General features: G+C 36.8%; 1 protein-coding gene across 2 annotated transcripts in view; it reads right to left on the bottom strand.

Moving 5' to 3' along the window:
• Positions 1–8,343, bottom strand: part of LOC145271326 (uncharacterized) — a 39,721-nt gene extending 31,378 nt beyond the window's left edge. Inside the window, exons 1-2 of one of the 2 annotated variants that reach the window (XR_013865821.1) lie at positions 8,283–8,343; positions 8,110–8,183 (exon numbers count right to left, since the gene is read on the bottom strand). The gene's annotated coding sequence lies outside the window, so the exon portion shown is untranslated. The remainder of the gene's footprint in view (positions 1–8,109; positions 8,184–8,282) is intronic. The other variant, XM_080126873.1, reaches the window with a different exon arrangement.
• Positions 8,344–15,893: the final 7,550 nt, after the last annotated feature.

Raw genomic sequence — 15,893 nt, 5'->3', positions numbered from 1 at the left:
CCAATCCAATGGGTAAATTCCAAATGGTCCAAAAGGCAGAGTTCCTTGGAAAAAATTGCAAATGGAATGAATTCCAAATCATTAAAAGAAAAAGCAACGGAGAGAATATTTAAAACACGTCTGTCAAGGCTGGAGGAATCAAGTAAGTTCATATTATAAGCTCTATTTCCTTTTTGGTTTTATTGAGCTTTTACATCTGGTTGAGATTACTTTACTTGTAAATATTAACTCTTTAATATTTATAATATATTTTAAGTTTACCATTTTGATTACCTTGGTAAACTTATTGCAATTTTTTATTTATTTATTTATTTATATATATATATATTTATATTTATGTCTCGGAAGTAGAGTGAAAAGCACATCTTATTTTTCTTTTACTAATATTATTGGAATCTTTTCTTTTTTCCCTTGTACACATTTTTGTGAATTATTCCATGGATTTCTGCCTTTGGATTATTATGAACCATCTTCTTCCAATTACGGGATTTCCTTGGATTTTACTTATACAAATGGAAATTCTTTTAACTTTCTTGAAGTTTTCCATTTGGATTTTACCGTCACTGGATTTTTTATATTCCACCAGACTATCCATTCATGTGTAATCACCTTTTTCTTTACCATATTCCCTCTGCTTAACTTATTTTGTTTTCAAGTAAGATCTTTGACTTACTTGTTGTTTCATCAAATACTTCTGCATGCAAAATCCGATCCTGCATTTTGCTAATTCCTACCCTCTGATGAGAAGGAAAGTATTTGTTCGAAACTCCGCAGATTAAGGACTATCCATTTATCTAGTGTTTCCTTTTCAGATTAAATATGTTTTTAACTCATTTCAAAGTGTTTTTTTAACATATTTTATTAACTATTTGCTCATATATATATATATATATATATATATATATATATATATATATATATAAACCCAATTCATTAAGATATTTTTATTATTGTAAGAATTGAAATTGATTTGACTTACCGGGGGTGGGTCGGAGGGAAGAAAAGACACTGAACTGCTGTTTGCCGTTACGGAGAAACTGGGTGTCTATTTCCTACTAAGTTAAATAGACATTCTAATCTCGTTGGAAATCACGTTGGAATTCTCGCCACTGAGAGTTAGTATGTATAAAAGGAGTTGTCTCACTACAGGTTAGTGATTAGTCAAGAACCTAGTTACCTGATCGTCACGTTGGTTTGTTATTTTTTCCTGCGATTGTTTTACATATTGTTATTATTATTGTTATTGCCGTGTTAAATTTGTTTTATTTGTTAAAGTTGTTATTGCTGTTATCTTCCTGCTGTTATTTTTTAACGGGACTTTTACCTTATTTTTTTTTTTTTTTTTTTCCCCTCTCTAACCCGTCGGCCATGGCGTCCGCCAGCAATGTGCCGTCAGAAGAGGACAAAAGTGGCGAACAAAAGAATGGGTGGGCGAAACCACCCAAAGTTAAAATTGATGTTAACAACTTTTTTACGGAAGCAAGGAAATGTCTGCAATACAGAAACAGGAGTTACTTTAGAAGCACCACGGCTACAGGAATTTGCCAAGAAAACGATCTCACTTTTTGTGGTAGATCGCAAGACCAAAAAATTGATCAGGTCAACTAAGGAAACTGTAACTAAATTACTGGCAACGGCAGGAATGCGGGCGGATCGTGTAACAAAATGCAGAGGCTACAATACCTGGGCCGCCCTGTTTAAAACAGAGGAAGAATGCATCGCACTAACCAAAAAGGAAATTATCACACAAGATTACGTATTAAGAATGGAGTACCTAGGACGGAGGAGAACGACTGTTTCCATTTTCGAAGTTCCAGGAGCGGTCCCAGGTGAATATCTAGCTGCCTACCTCCTGAAATTCGGTGATATTACTGGTATAGAGATGGACCAGTACAACGGAGTCTGGTCCTTCGACATACTATTAAACAAAGAAGCTTTCCTCGAAATACCCTACTTCCTGGAAGCGGGAGCTGAAAAACTCCCCATTGTGGTCACAGGGAGGAGGCCGACCTGCTGGATTTGTAGTGAAGTAGGTCACTTAACCTACACCTGTCCGAAAAAGACCAAAACCAATGCGACAAACACAACAAACCCTAAAGAGGTGATTGTTGGGCACCTCGAACCTGAGGCTAGAACGCCAAATACAAGCGAAAAAATTGAAGCGATTAAAGAAATCACAACAGAAGAATTCGAGAAAAAATTCAACTCCGAGATGGAATCGCCCAAAAAGAGAGAATGGACACTGGTACCGTTTTCTAAATCGTCTCGTAAAACGTACGCGGATAAACTGACCAAAGAGCAGATATTAGACATTAGGACCAGTAAAGACCCAGGGGGCAACAAGTTTAAGGCCCTGCTAAAAATAAAGGACTCGCTTGATGAAAAGCGCAAGCAAAGCGAGAAGAAAAAAGAAAAAGAAAAAGAAAAAATATTAGATTTCCCCGAATCTCTCTTCCCCGAAAAGCCTGCCCCTCCTCCAAAAGAGAAAAGATCACCCCGTAAAGCGCCACCCCTCTCTCCCGCAAACGTACCAAAAAGAGACCCAAAGTTGACAACCCTTGGCTCCCCATCCAAAAAGACCCCTAAACCGTCCCCTAAACCGTCTCCATTCTGCTCCCCAAACAATACACCCAAAAACTCACCCCCCGCTTCCCCTATGAAAATTGACATGCCCCCTCCTCCATCACCTCACCCTTCTACTTCTGAAAAGAAAAGACAAAGAAGTCCCTCTGTGGAAAAAGACCAAAAAAAGAAAAGACCCCCTTTTTTTCAGGGCAAAGACGTGTGTAAGATCACGGCTAATATAGAGACCATATCAAAAAATCACGGTAGAAAAGACTACCGAAACCTCTACGCGGTGAAGCAGATAAGCAAACTGGACATTACAAACCCAGAAAATTTTCCTAATGCCAAAAGACTTTTAACTGTGGTCAGAAGTCGTGAAGAGGCCAAAGGAGTTTGGACTATGCTGGAGGAAGCAAACTCTGCTTTTAATATCATTCCTCCAGCAGCCTTTTTTAGCGACTCCGACATACTTAAAATGGAGAAACTATGTGTTGGACGGGTCCCCATAAAAATCCACCCTTCACTTTATAGAGCGATTAAGTTAACATTTCCTCTAGACATCGGTGGTCTGTCCCCTGATGGGGCCATCACTAATGAGATGACCTCAGGATCATTGGGGACAGCTGCCGGTGTCTTGGCACCGTCCATGTTTGTTAAGGATACCCAACCCTAGATAGATCACAATGGCTTTAAGGTTAGCTACTTTGAATGTCCGAGGGTTGAGAGCGCCTCTCGTAAACTTCGAGTTGCACGCGACCTTCAACGCTTCGGGGTGGATATATGCTGTGTACAGGAAACTCACTTCATTCCCAGTGATTATCAGGGTGTGCTGCTTAGGGACTTTCAGCTCTATTCAGCACATTTTGATTCCCACTCGAGGGGTGTTTCCTGGCTAGTTAGACGCACTCTTGATGCTTCGTGTGACCCAGTCTATGCTGATCCAGAGGGAAGAGTACACGTGCTGGATGTTACCATAAAGGATGTGGCATTTCGATTTATTGGGGTTTATGCTCCCAATAGCCATGGCGAGAGGGTTTCCTTTTTCCGGGGGATCGAGCCCTTCATGAATTCGTCTCGGCGGATAGTTTTAGCGGGAGACTGGAACGCGGTCCTGGATCCCGATTTAGATCGCGGGGGTAATACTTCAAGGGCTACTAACCAGAACCGGGATGCTAAGGCGTTTTGAGACTTTATGGACAAGTTTGATCTTGTCGATAAATTTCGAAACGAAAAGCCCGGGATGTAGTTTGGACTTGGACAGGTAGACGCGGCTCCGATCCGGTGCAACTTTCGAGTTACATCGATCGGTTCTTAGTTAGGAGAGTCGACTTAGGGCTTTTAGACTGTCCAAGTTTTCATAACATAGTTTATTCGGACCATAGGTTAGTCCGGGTTCGGGTAAACTTAGATAGCGTTAAACCTAGGATGGCTAGTTACTGGAAGTTCAACACGTCGTTGTTCGACGTGAAGGGCTTCCGGGAACAGCTTTTACTAACAATACAGAGGGAATTGACGGGAGCCATTATCGGGAATAAGTGGTGGGGAAAACTTAAACAAGTAATTAGGTCCTTCGCTGCTGATTTTAGTCATCGACTCAATCTTAGTTCTAGAGCAGCGAAAGCGGCACTAGATGATAGATTAAAAAGGGCGGTGGAGGAGGGGGATAGTGATAGTTATACTTTAATTAAGGCTGAACTGGACTCCCTGGATAACAGGAAGGACCAGGGTCTAGTAGTTAGGGCTAGGTTAAAAAGAGTGCCGAACGAGGCAACAAACATGGCCGCGTCAATGCGTGCGGAGGAGCGTTGACGTGGGACTGATCGACACATCGCCAGTGTCACATTGCCGGACGGACGAACCGTAACATCAAATGATGGAATCCTGGAGGGTTTTCGAGCTCATTTGCAGGAGCTTTTTACCATGGAGCCCGGTCTGGAGATTGAACAGTTTGACACGTATTTAGCTGACTTTTCTCGCCTTGAAGCGACCGAAGCAGCTACGTGTGAAGGTAGCATAAAAGAGGAAGAAGTCTTTGAGGCTCTGAAACAAGTCGGGCTAGACAGGACCCCTGGGATTGATGGTCTGCCTTATGAGGTGTACTTGAGGCTGTCGCCCATTTTTATTCCTTTGCTGGCCACACTCTTCAACTCCTGGTTTAGGAACGGGTCTATACCTCAGTACTTTACCAGGGGGATCATTAAATTGCTTCGCAAAGATAAAAATGGAGGGGATGGAATTAGCAATTTCCGGCCCTTAATGATGTTAAACACAGAGTTAAAGATTTTGGCCAAGATCTTAGCAAATCGTCTGCAGGTTGTTTTACATCGTCTCATAAGTCCCGAACAGACGTGTTCTGTTAAGGGCCGGACGATTCAAGATAATTTGCACGCGATACGCTTGATCATAGAGAAAGTCGACACAGAAGCCGCGCTGATCAATTTAGATCAGTCCAAAGCATTCGATAGGGTGGACCATCGTTACCTAGGGGGTTCTTTGCTCGGCTGGGTTTGGACCCCAGTTTCGCTCATGGATTCGCCTCTTGTATGCTAACCCCGGTGCTATGGTGGAGGTGAATGGGGTGAGATCGAAGCCCTTCAAATTAACAAGATCTATCCGTCAAGGTTGTCCGTTATCACCCATGCTGTATGTCATCGCGCTTGAGCCCTTTTTGCGCCAGCTTAGGGTGAATCCGGTCCTTCGCGGGATTACTTTGCCAGGTGGTTCTACCCCAGTAAAGTATACTGCCTATGCCGACGACGTGACTGTGCTTGTAACGAGCAATGCCGAGATTAGAGTCGTCGACATGGAAACAAGACGGTATGCACAGATAACAGGGGCCATAATCAACCACGTTAAGTCTATTGGCTTACGTGTTGGTGCCTGGAGGGGAACGCCCCTTCAGGGGCCCTTTGGCTGGACTGATGGGCCCTGCAAGCTACTCGGCGTCTGGTTTGGCCCCGACCTCCAGCTGGAGAAAAATTGGTCGGAAGTGTTGAAAGCGGTCAAGACCACAGCTCATTTGTGGTCTTTGAGAAATCTAACTTTAAAGGGTCGGGCGGAGGTATGCAATACTCATATCTACCCCCTGATACTATACCGTCTATCAGCGCTTCCACTCCCGGAGTCCTCACTACTTGAACTAGTGCGTGCTCTTTTCGCGTTCTTATGGCGCGGAAAGCAAGCCATGGTTGCTCGGGAGATCTGTTGCCTGCATCCGTCTGAAGGCGGTCTGGGTATGCCTAATATCAAAATACGTAGACACACTCTAAGGCTGATATACCTGGACCGAATGTGTACACCTGACTTAGGGAACGGTGTCTTCTGGATGGAAGACACTAAGAAAGCCTTTCAGGCTTTGGAGAGTGTGCATTCGGCTGAGGGGGAGGCACGCAGGAGGCCCCGAAACGAATGCCATTTCTATCGCGAGTGTCGACAGGCGTTGAGGTTCCTTCAACGGGTGAATGAAAGCCTCTCTGACACCCGGCTGTTGTCTCGCAAAGCGCTATATAGGGTTTTAGTGAGGGGATCTGTCCGCGACGAAAAGATTGAGGAGTTCGGTTTCACGAATGAGGAGCGTCGTTCGATATGGCCGCCCAAGGATGAGCTGTTTCGATAACTACGAGACATCGCTCACCTGGCTGGTAATCCGAGATGCCCTCTGGGTTCACAAAAAACTTTTCATAGCGGGTTTTACAATGACACCTAGTTGTGTCCGATGCGGAGAGTGGGAGGAAGACCTAAGCCATGCTTTCTTCCGCTGCGCTATCGTTCGACCGTTATGTGAGTTAGTTGAGAGCTTCACGGTTCGCATACTGAACGGGCGTTTTTTTGTGCTGGATGCGGTTTCCCCGTGCTGCAATTGGGCGCTGAGTATGAAGAAAGAGGAACGTTATGTTTTTCTGTGTTTGCTAGCTGTTATGAGAGGCGTGATTTGGTCGACACGACAGAAGGAGGTTTACGGAGATGAGACCTTCACTGCTCCCCAGCTTGTTCTCATGTTCAAGCATCGGTTGAAAATGCGAATTAAGCTGGAGAAGGTGAAACTCACTCCTGTGAATTTCAACGAAAGGTGGGTGAAAGCTTCGCGACTGTGTAGAGTGACTGGAACTGGCCTTGAATTCGTTTCTGATTTGATTTAGGTCAAAAAGGATTTTGGGTATCCTGAACTAACAAGACATCAGTATCGGACCGATTAGTTTAGTATGGGTTAGTTAGGCTTTATTGTTTGATTTTTTTTAGCTTAGCTAGAGTATGTATGTGTTCATCGTCCCAGTCCCTCTTTTAGTTTGCCCTTGTCCCCCCCTTTTTTTCTTTTTTTTTTCCCCCACCTTAGGTTCGATAACCCCCATTTCCGACCCCAATTAGGTGACGGATGGACTGCTTTGTCAGTGATGCAGGTCGATTTTGTGGTGTTTATTCAATAAAGTCAGTTTTCGTGTGGACCTGCGTCTTTTCGACTGACAAAGCTTTCTATCTGCCACAATTAGTAGTGGGGGGCTCTTTTACTAACTACTATTTTTTCATTGTAAATATTTCATTCTTTTTGTATATAAAATTTTTAGCCCCAACCCCCCCCAACCCCACATCATGTATATATCATTTTTCGGGTTATAATTAGGATTCCCATAGAGTGATTCTAGTATTCTGGTGAAAGAGTCTAGTTAAGTTAACTTTATGTTAGATAGGTCCACATTAACCCCCCCCCCCCTATTTTTGGCCTTGTGCCACATTTTGTGTATATTTATGCAAATAAATATTAAGAACCGTTACCTAGTCGGTTGGCGTCTCTTAGACTGATTACCTCGTTACTGGTGTTCGGCAAACGTTACCAGTTAATTGTTACCTTTACAAGGAAAGAAAAGACTGTTTGTAAGCAACGTCATCATTACTGCCTTTTCTTCCCCCCCTCTTCGTATTGGTGAAATAATTCCGACATTTTAAAGGTTATAATTTCGTTATAAAAATTCAAATAAAGACTGTCTGAATAAAACTTTTATTTTTCTACTTGCATTAAAAAAAACAAAAAACAAACAAAAAAAACATAGTGTTAGTCGCCCGTATCTTAAAATTTGTCTGACGTCACTTCCGCCGAATAGCTTTGTAAACAAAGACGTGCGACTCTTAACGAATACCTAAATAACGTTTACAACAGTTTACATTAAATGAAGACACTAACAGTTTGATATCAAGCTAGGTAGAAGAGTAACTTATCTTGCCTTTGGTAACATTTATTTGGGTACTAGTTCACTTATTGATACGTGCTAAAATAATAACATTATTATTTAAAAAGCCATTCTTAACATGGGGAGGGGAGGGTGTTTTGTACCTATTCTATACTTTAACCTTACAATTGAATAAAAAACATATAATAAAACTTTAATTAAACGTGGAAATACGATTTAAAAAATAGCGCGGATCACTAAGTGCATTAGCACGTTTATTTGTTATATATTTGATTTTTTGACCATTTTTATGAATCTCTGTGGATTGTAAAACAAACCCAATTTAAGGGTGGAATTTTGTACAGTATAGACTTAGACTTACCTGCTCTTAAAATATTGATTAAAAAAAATAACAACATCTGTAAACCGTGATTTCCAAAGATTTCTGGCGTTTTTCTATCAAAAAACAAAAAAATAAAAAAAAATAAAAAAAGCGATTTAATATATTATGTGGAAATCGGAAATTAAAAAACAGTTTAGGATTTTATAAATTACGTTTTAAAACTGTGAAATGAAATACGTCGGCCATTAATCGCCTCTTTGAAGTAACGTCATTGAAGAGTTCAATTAAAGGGAGATAACTTATGATGATTAATTATAGTGATTTTGAAGTTTTTAAACCGTCCGTTTTCTGTATAACATAAAAATTTATTTGGGGCACAGAAAAAGATTATTTTTCAAATTATCATTTTTTTTTTTTTTTTTTTTTTTTTATTTTTTAGTAATTATGCATAAATCATCCTAACTTTTCTACCATTTAAAAAAAGAAGCTTCAAATAAACTTCTAATATTTTTTTAAAAAAATTTACAGCATACAAAAATAATGAAAATGCGAGACAAAAATCGTGTTTATGTTATCGACGCTTTAAAACAACGTTCCCACGCAGTGAGGTTTTTTTAGCTGTAGACACACCAATGATTTTAAAATCTAGCAAAAATCAAATAATTGTCATATTTTTCTGAAATTTTCGATATTCAATCATTATTAAATAAACGGTACTTATACAGTTTAATGACGACATTAAAAAATGGAAATATTGAAAAAAAAATTTTTTGTACGTACCTGTTATAGACTGAAGTTCTTCGAAAAAAATTTTCACTTGATTTGATCAAGTAGTTTTTTTTTTTACAGCGAAAAACAATTATTTATCACGACGACGTCAACGTGCCCATTTTGGAAATGTACCTAGCAGAATACCTCCATTTTAGGCCAGATTTCGCAATCTAGCCTTTTTTTTTTTCGCCAGAATGAGATGCGCACATCACATCTGCAATTTTTTTCCGTTTTTTTTTTTTTTTATTTTTAAAGCAGAATACTATTGAATATGCCAAGAAATTGAAGAATGTAAAGAACTGAAGAATTTTTTACGCGATTATTTTCGAAACATGCGCAGTTGGACACGCATGGATAACTTCGAATTTTTTTCGTCATTAAACTGTATAAGTACCGTCTTTTTCAGCAAATAGCTGAAATGTATCCAGTTTAGCTTCAATTTAATTTTTAATTGTATTTCCAAGTTTAATTAAAGTTTAATAAATAAGTTTTGGGTTTGTATTACTGTACACATAGATACGAAAAAGTTGTCAAAACAACAAATATATAACAAATAAATATTATCAAAGGCAAGATAAGTTATTTTTCTACCAAACTGGATACATTTTTTGTGTTTTTATTCAATGTAACATGTTTATTCAGCTCGAAAAACATGCAGTGTTTATCGATGTATTGGAAAATTCAAAATGGTGCCCGACACTCTCTTTAACATGGTAAGTTTGGGAAAATAATAAACTACACAAAATACTATTTAAAAAAACACCGAATATATGTCAACTTATGTCACGGTAATATATATTGAGCGAATTTCTAACAGTACTTTGTCTAGTTTATTATTTATAACGTCTTTTCCTGAACTTACTGTGTTAAAGAGAGACTCTGGCGCCATTTTGAATTTTCCAATACATCGGTAAACACTGTATGCTTTTCGAGCTGAATAAACATGTTACATTGAATAAAAACACTAAAAACATATCCATATACAGTAATACAAACCCTAACTTTTTTTTTTTAATTCGAAAATTTCGGTTGCATATTTCTAATTTTTCTAATATTTTATTCTTTTTATTTTCTTCTGTTACAAATTAAAAAAAAAAAAAAAAACACTCAAAAAATGGCATCTGTCTTCGCAAAAAAAAAAAAAAAAATCTCATTCTGGTGGAAAAAAAGGGCTAGATTGGCCTAAAATGGAGATATTCTGCTACGTAGGTCAGTTACCTGCCCTTGGGGAAAGTTACCTGCCCTTGGGGAATTCCTGGGCGCTGCAATAACATTTCCAAAATGGCCACGTTGACGTAGCCATGATAAATAATTGTTTTTCGCTGTAAAAAAAAAACTACTTGATCAAATGAAGTGAAATTTTTTTTTCGAAGAACTTCAGTCTATAACAGGTACGTACAAAAAAAATTTTTTTCAATATTTCCATTTTTTAATGTCGTCATTAAACTGTATAAGTACCAAATAAACTTACATATTAAAAGTAGGTTTCATTAAATATATTAGAGAAAATTTTTTTAGGTATTCTACCCGCCGCCCCCCCCCCCCTATATTTCATGTTACAAAAACTAAACAAAATAAATGTAGGTTGATAAAAATTTCAACATTTCTTAAAGCTGAAAAGATCAAATCATTAAAAAAATGTTATTTTTATATATTGTGCTGTCACTCATTCACAAGCGCGCGGGCGCACACACACACACACACACACACACACACACACACACACGCGGCGCACAAATAAACGAATGTTCATTGATTTTAATTTCCCCGTGCATTTGCACAAAAATAAGCTCTTCTAACAACGATATAATTTCAAATACACCTACATGCTTTTCTTACAGCAACAAAAGCAAAATGGACATATTTCTGTGGACATAGTCAAAGACAATACCATGTGACAATAGCGTTCTTTTTAACGCTTTCCCAAACCAAATATAAGCAGCAGCAATCTCGTGCTGAAATCTGATTCAAAAGTAAAAAAAACGCAACAAACATTCTCTCTTTTTTTTTTTTATTTCGCTCCAACTTGACACAAGAACATTTTGTTTTCATGTCATCATTGTTTTCAAACCTGCGAGAGCCTTTCCTAGTCTCACACAAAAACACGCGTTTACATTTTAAGCCACTTTTCTTGTCATATACATCCGCGCACACAAAAATCCGCGCATATGTACACACACGTAGATATATTCACGTTCACGTACATACACTCACATTCACGTGTATACACACACACACGCTAACGTACACACATGTACGCACACATACGTGCACATGTACGCACACATGGACAAAGTCACTTCCCCTTTCAAAGGAAATCCACACATCCGCAAAAGACGACCGGAAACAATTATAAAAGCAAGAGCAATAAGCAGCATCTTCCTTTTTCGGACCAGCTCTCGAGCTGAGAGGTTTAGCGAACCAGCCGCCTCCCTTTTGGGAGGAGCGCGCTCGCACGCGTCACATCCCCTGCTACTATGTATGGGACATAAGCTAACAGACAGTATGTACACTTTATAGGTTTTCTATCTCCATGGTCTGGATTGACTTTTTCTCATTCTCTCTCTATACTACAATAGACTTTCCTCCTCACCAGCTAACAGCGAAAGACGCACCCCAAACTGGATTGACTTTCTCTCTTTCTCTCTCTACGACAATAGACTTTCCTTCTCACCAGTAAACAGTGAGAGACGCACGCCAAACTAAACACATGTAGTACCCTTTTCTTTCACTCGTTTCTTCACAAAATAAATTCCAGTTCGTTTAATTCAATTTAACACGTAGTTCGTCTCTTTCTCAATTCAATTCATTAGTCCTAATTTGCACCACCTCCATAAATTGGTGACACCCGAACGCGAGAGGAGCACGCATTTCCTTCTATACCCTAGATGGCTACAAACCTGTCGAAACCATAATTACACACGACAACCGGGCATCCAAAAAAAAACACACTTATTCAGTGCACGCACCCATTCCGTACATTTTCTATAAGAATTACTACCAACGGACTACTTTCCTCATGTGACTTTCGAATAAAGGCGAACTTCGTCAGTTAAAACAAAAACCTTGAAATAAGGACATTATTTTCACAAAAGACTTTCACCTTCCAATCTTATTATTTCCACAAAGGACTTTCACCTAATTTGAATATTCTAACCTCAATGATTTCACAAGAACTCTTACCGATCGGACTTTGCTTGTTCATTTTGTTATTTTGTTGAAAAATAAATGCGGCGCATTTTAAACGAGAAGGATGTGTCATTAAGTTTTATTTCTTTTTTTTTATTTTGTTTGCGGCAGAGGAATTTAATTTCTCTTAAATTTCTTTTCCCCACATTATATATAAAATCCCATCATTTTTTTTTTTTTTACTTACCTTAAAATTGTAAGTAAAAGTGGACATAAAAATCAGTAGGTGTGTCAGAAATTTCGTGAAAAATAGTGAATATTATAACTCCTCGAAAAATGTAATTTAAGCCCTATTTTTTTTTTTCAATTAAAGGAGCAAGGACCAAGTTTCATTAAAAAAAACAAACAAGGTGTTTTTTTTCTTAAAGGTTTTAAACTTCAAACTTTACAGGTAAATTTCTAAAAACACTACTTTTTTTTTGTTTTAAATTAGAATATATTATTTATTGACCTTTTCTCTTCAATTTGTGATATATAACACTTTGGTGAGTAAAATAATTATTTACTTTTTAATAGACATTTCAAAATGGGAGGCGTGAATTATTCGACCCCTGTCTTTCCAAGCTTATAACTACTCGAAAAATGTAATTCAAGCCCTAATTTTTTTTCAGTTAAAAGGAGCAAGGACCAAGGTTTCATTAAAAAAAAACAAAAGAAAAAACAAACAACGTGATTAAAAAAAAAAGGTTTTAAACTTCGAACTTTACAGGTAAATTTCTAAAAAACACTACTTTTTTTGTTTTAAATTTGAATATATTATTTATTGATCTTTTATCTTCAATTTGTGATATATAAAACTTTGGTGAGTAAATTAATTATTTACTTTTTAATAGACATTTGAAAATGGGGGGGAATAAAAAAAACGTTAGTCTAAAATATTATATTCGGTTTATTGGAAAGAGCATAAAATTTCACATTGACCCTGAAAATATTGTAAAAATAGAATCAATAGAAAAATTTTGATAGATTTTTTAAGTTTAAAAATTGAAAAATATTGAGTTCGTAAAATTCATTACTGTTTTTAAAAAATTTTAAAAAATATTTCTATTACTTTTAAAACAACTTTAATAGTTTATTTTGGAAGTATAATCCATAAAGAAAATAAACAACCCACTTTTAAAAGAGAAATTACGAGTTTTTTTTTTTTATATTTTATTCGCAGTTTCGTGTTAAGGGTGTCAAAAATTTCTACAAAAATTCTGATACACCTAAAAAAATCAGTATTATTATATTTTTTAAAAAAAAAGAAGAAAACACTTTTTCTTGATAATTATTTTTCTCTCGGTAATATATTTGTTTGAATTATAACAACAACAAAAAAACCAACAGAATTCTAAAAAAAATTATTATTTTTAAAAATCTTTAAATTATATTAATTTAAAATATTACGCCATATGAAGTATAAACAGCTTTTTTTTTATATAACAAGTTTCCAACAATAAAAAGATATATTCATATAATATAATCTAGAGATAATAAAAATTGTAAAAGCAAAATCAATTTAAAAAAAAATTCGTTTGGATTTGATTATTTAAAGTGACAGAAGGTAATAATAAAAATGTGCACCTTTCCTCCCAAAAGTATGGAGATCTGTAAGCAGCATCTTTAAAGACACATATCAACAGAACAGATTAAAATTAATTTTATCGTCTGTGTAGTGCGTTATTAAAAATCTATTTGTTTTTTAAAAGGTAAGTCTTATATTGTTTTTATCCATTTTTTTTTAATTGTACATTTTATTTATTCATAAATTTATGCATAAATGCTCTTCCATAGAAATTAACCCAAGACTACATACAGTAAACACACGAAATGATGACGTCACTAGTTAATGTGCACCATGATGACGTTCTACACAAAGATTTGGAGATGCCTACAATACTTCCACTATTCTACCAAACTGCTTACTTATATATTTGGGCAAAATATTAAGATATTTTTTGTTAATATATTTTTTCAAACATGTTTACTTTTTTTTTTTTTTCAAATATAGTTATGTTTTTTTTAAATGTACTTTATTTAAATATACTTTATTATTAATAATGTTGACTAGTTTATAACCCAAAAGGTTATATAAACTTGAAGTAAATATAAATATTAATGGTTATATAATAATCCCAACCAAATAAAAAAAAAGCTCAAGGCAACCAAGGTAGGAAATAGAGCTTACAAATTCAAGACTGTAAAAACATATTTTACATTAATTTATTGTTCAACAGTATATTCAAATAAGATGAATTGAAATGTCCTTAATCCGCTGAGTTTCAAAGAAATGCATTCTTCTCATCAGAGGAAAGATATTAGCAAATGAATTTTATGGCAAAGCTATGAATTTGCTGGTATAGGCATTTGCTGAAACATTACATGAAAGTCATAAACACAAAAAAAAAAACTTTATGTGGAAAGAGTTCATAAAATGGGGGAGGAGGAATCTATATATATACAAGCGAAAATGTGTGTGTGTATGTATGTTCGCTTTTTGTGTATGCCTGAGAAAGCCTTTTTTCCAAGAAGCGATCGGTCAGCTCACTTCTTAAAACTTTTTATATCACGTCTAAATGATAATATCTACGAGTTAACAGCGGGGGGGGGGGGTCGCCTGTCTATTTAATTTGCCTGAGTTTGAAAAGCTAAATATTCAACATTTTTCGATCGCCGCGTGTGGATTGGGCTTTTTCGTATAATAATAAAAGCGAAATGAAGCTTAACACATCATTCCCGGTGCAATCGCCGGGAACGTCTAAAAGCAATCAGCTTTGATCAATGTGGAGTTTCTCCTTATATCAGACAATTGCTATTCAATTTGGACAATCCCTTTTTATGGGGAGCTGGTTTCCCCCTCAACATTTTGTGGAAACAAAAAAAATAAACTAAAAAAAGCTGCCCCGCAGTAAATAAAATACTGCCCCACGGTGAAAGTTGACCTCATTAAGTCATTAAATACGGCCACCTGCCAATTCTTAATACTTAAATAAATTCAAACATGTTTCCATTACTATTTCGTAGTGGCCCAGTGGTTAACGTCGCATGTTTTTTTCACAGTTTAATTTCCAACTTCGCCTCAAGGGTTCGGGTTCGATCCTTCATACTTGCCTACCAAAACTTTAAAAAAATTTTTAATCCCCCCCTCCTACACAAACACCCAGGCAACGATTTTTTTATTATTCTTTTGTTTTGATTTACTCAAAATCACACACACCTTCAAACACCCGGTCAATTGGTAGACAGTTAGAGTTGAGTTAGTTACAAGAGTAGAAAGGTCAGAGGGAAGATGCATCGGCGGAAACACATAAAAGCTTAAGTCAACAATTCAAGGGGTTCACTGGTTCACCTGTAAATGAAATAATGTGATCTATGCTAAAAAATCAGTATCATATTTTTGTCTTAGATGCTTTTTACAGCTCATCAACCAGTGACGGGAAGAATCACATCCCCCAGAAGACCAAAATAATAGAAAAAAAGTATGTTGAACTTTAACACATATATATGCATATACACATACTCACAATCAAGAACTACTAAGGTAGATACACAACTAAGGATCCTTAAAAGGAGCTCGGCTGTGTGTCTATAAATGCATATAAACTGTATATAAGACTTGTATATATAGTGAAATGGGAAAGGAGGCATGCGGACGAGCTTGAAAGAGACAATCACAAAAAGGCCATCAGAACACTGACACACACATATTAATTTATTTTTATTTCGGACTATTATTCTCATCTTTATTAGTTGTTGTTTTTCATCTTTTATTGGTTTGTTTATTCACAACGTTTCGGCCAACTATTCCTCTGGCCTTCGTCAGGTGGTAACCGCGACGGATAGGAACTTCAAATCTCCTAACTGCATTCTCAGCCATCACT

Source organism: Euprymna scolopes, chromosome 46 (genome assembly GCF_053919585.1).
Source record: "Euprymna scolopes isolate OS-2025 chromosome 46, ASM5391958v1, whole genome shotgun sequence".
Lineage (NCBI taxonomy): Eukaryota > Metazoa > Mollusca > Cephalopoda > Sepiida > Sepiolidae > Euprymna > Euprymna scolopes.
The sequence above is the reverse complement of the archived record's forward strand: the minus strand, read 5'-3'. Positions and strand labels throughout refer to the sequence as shown.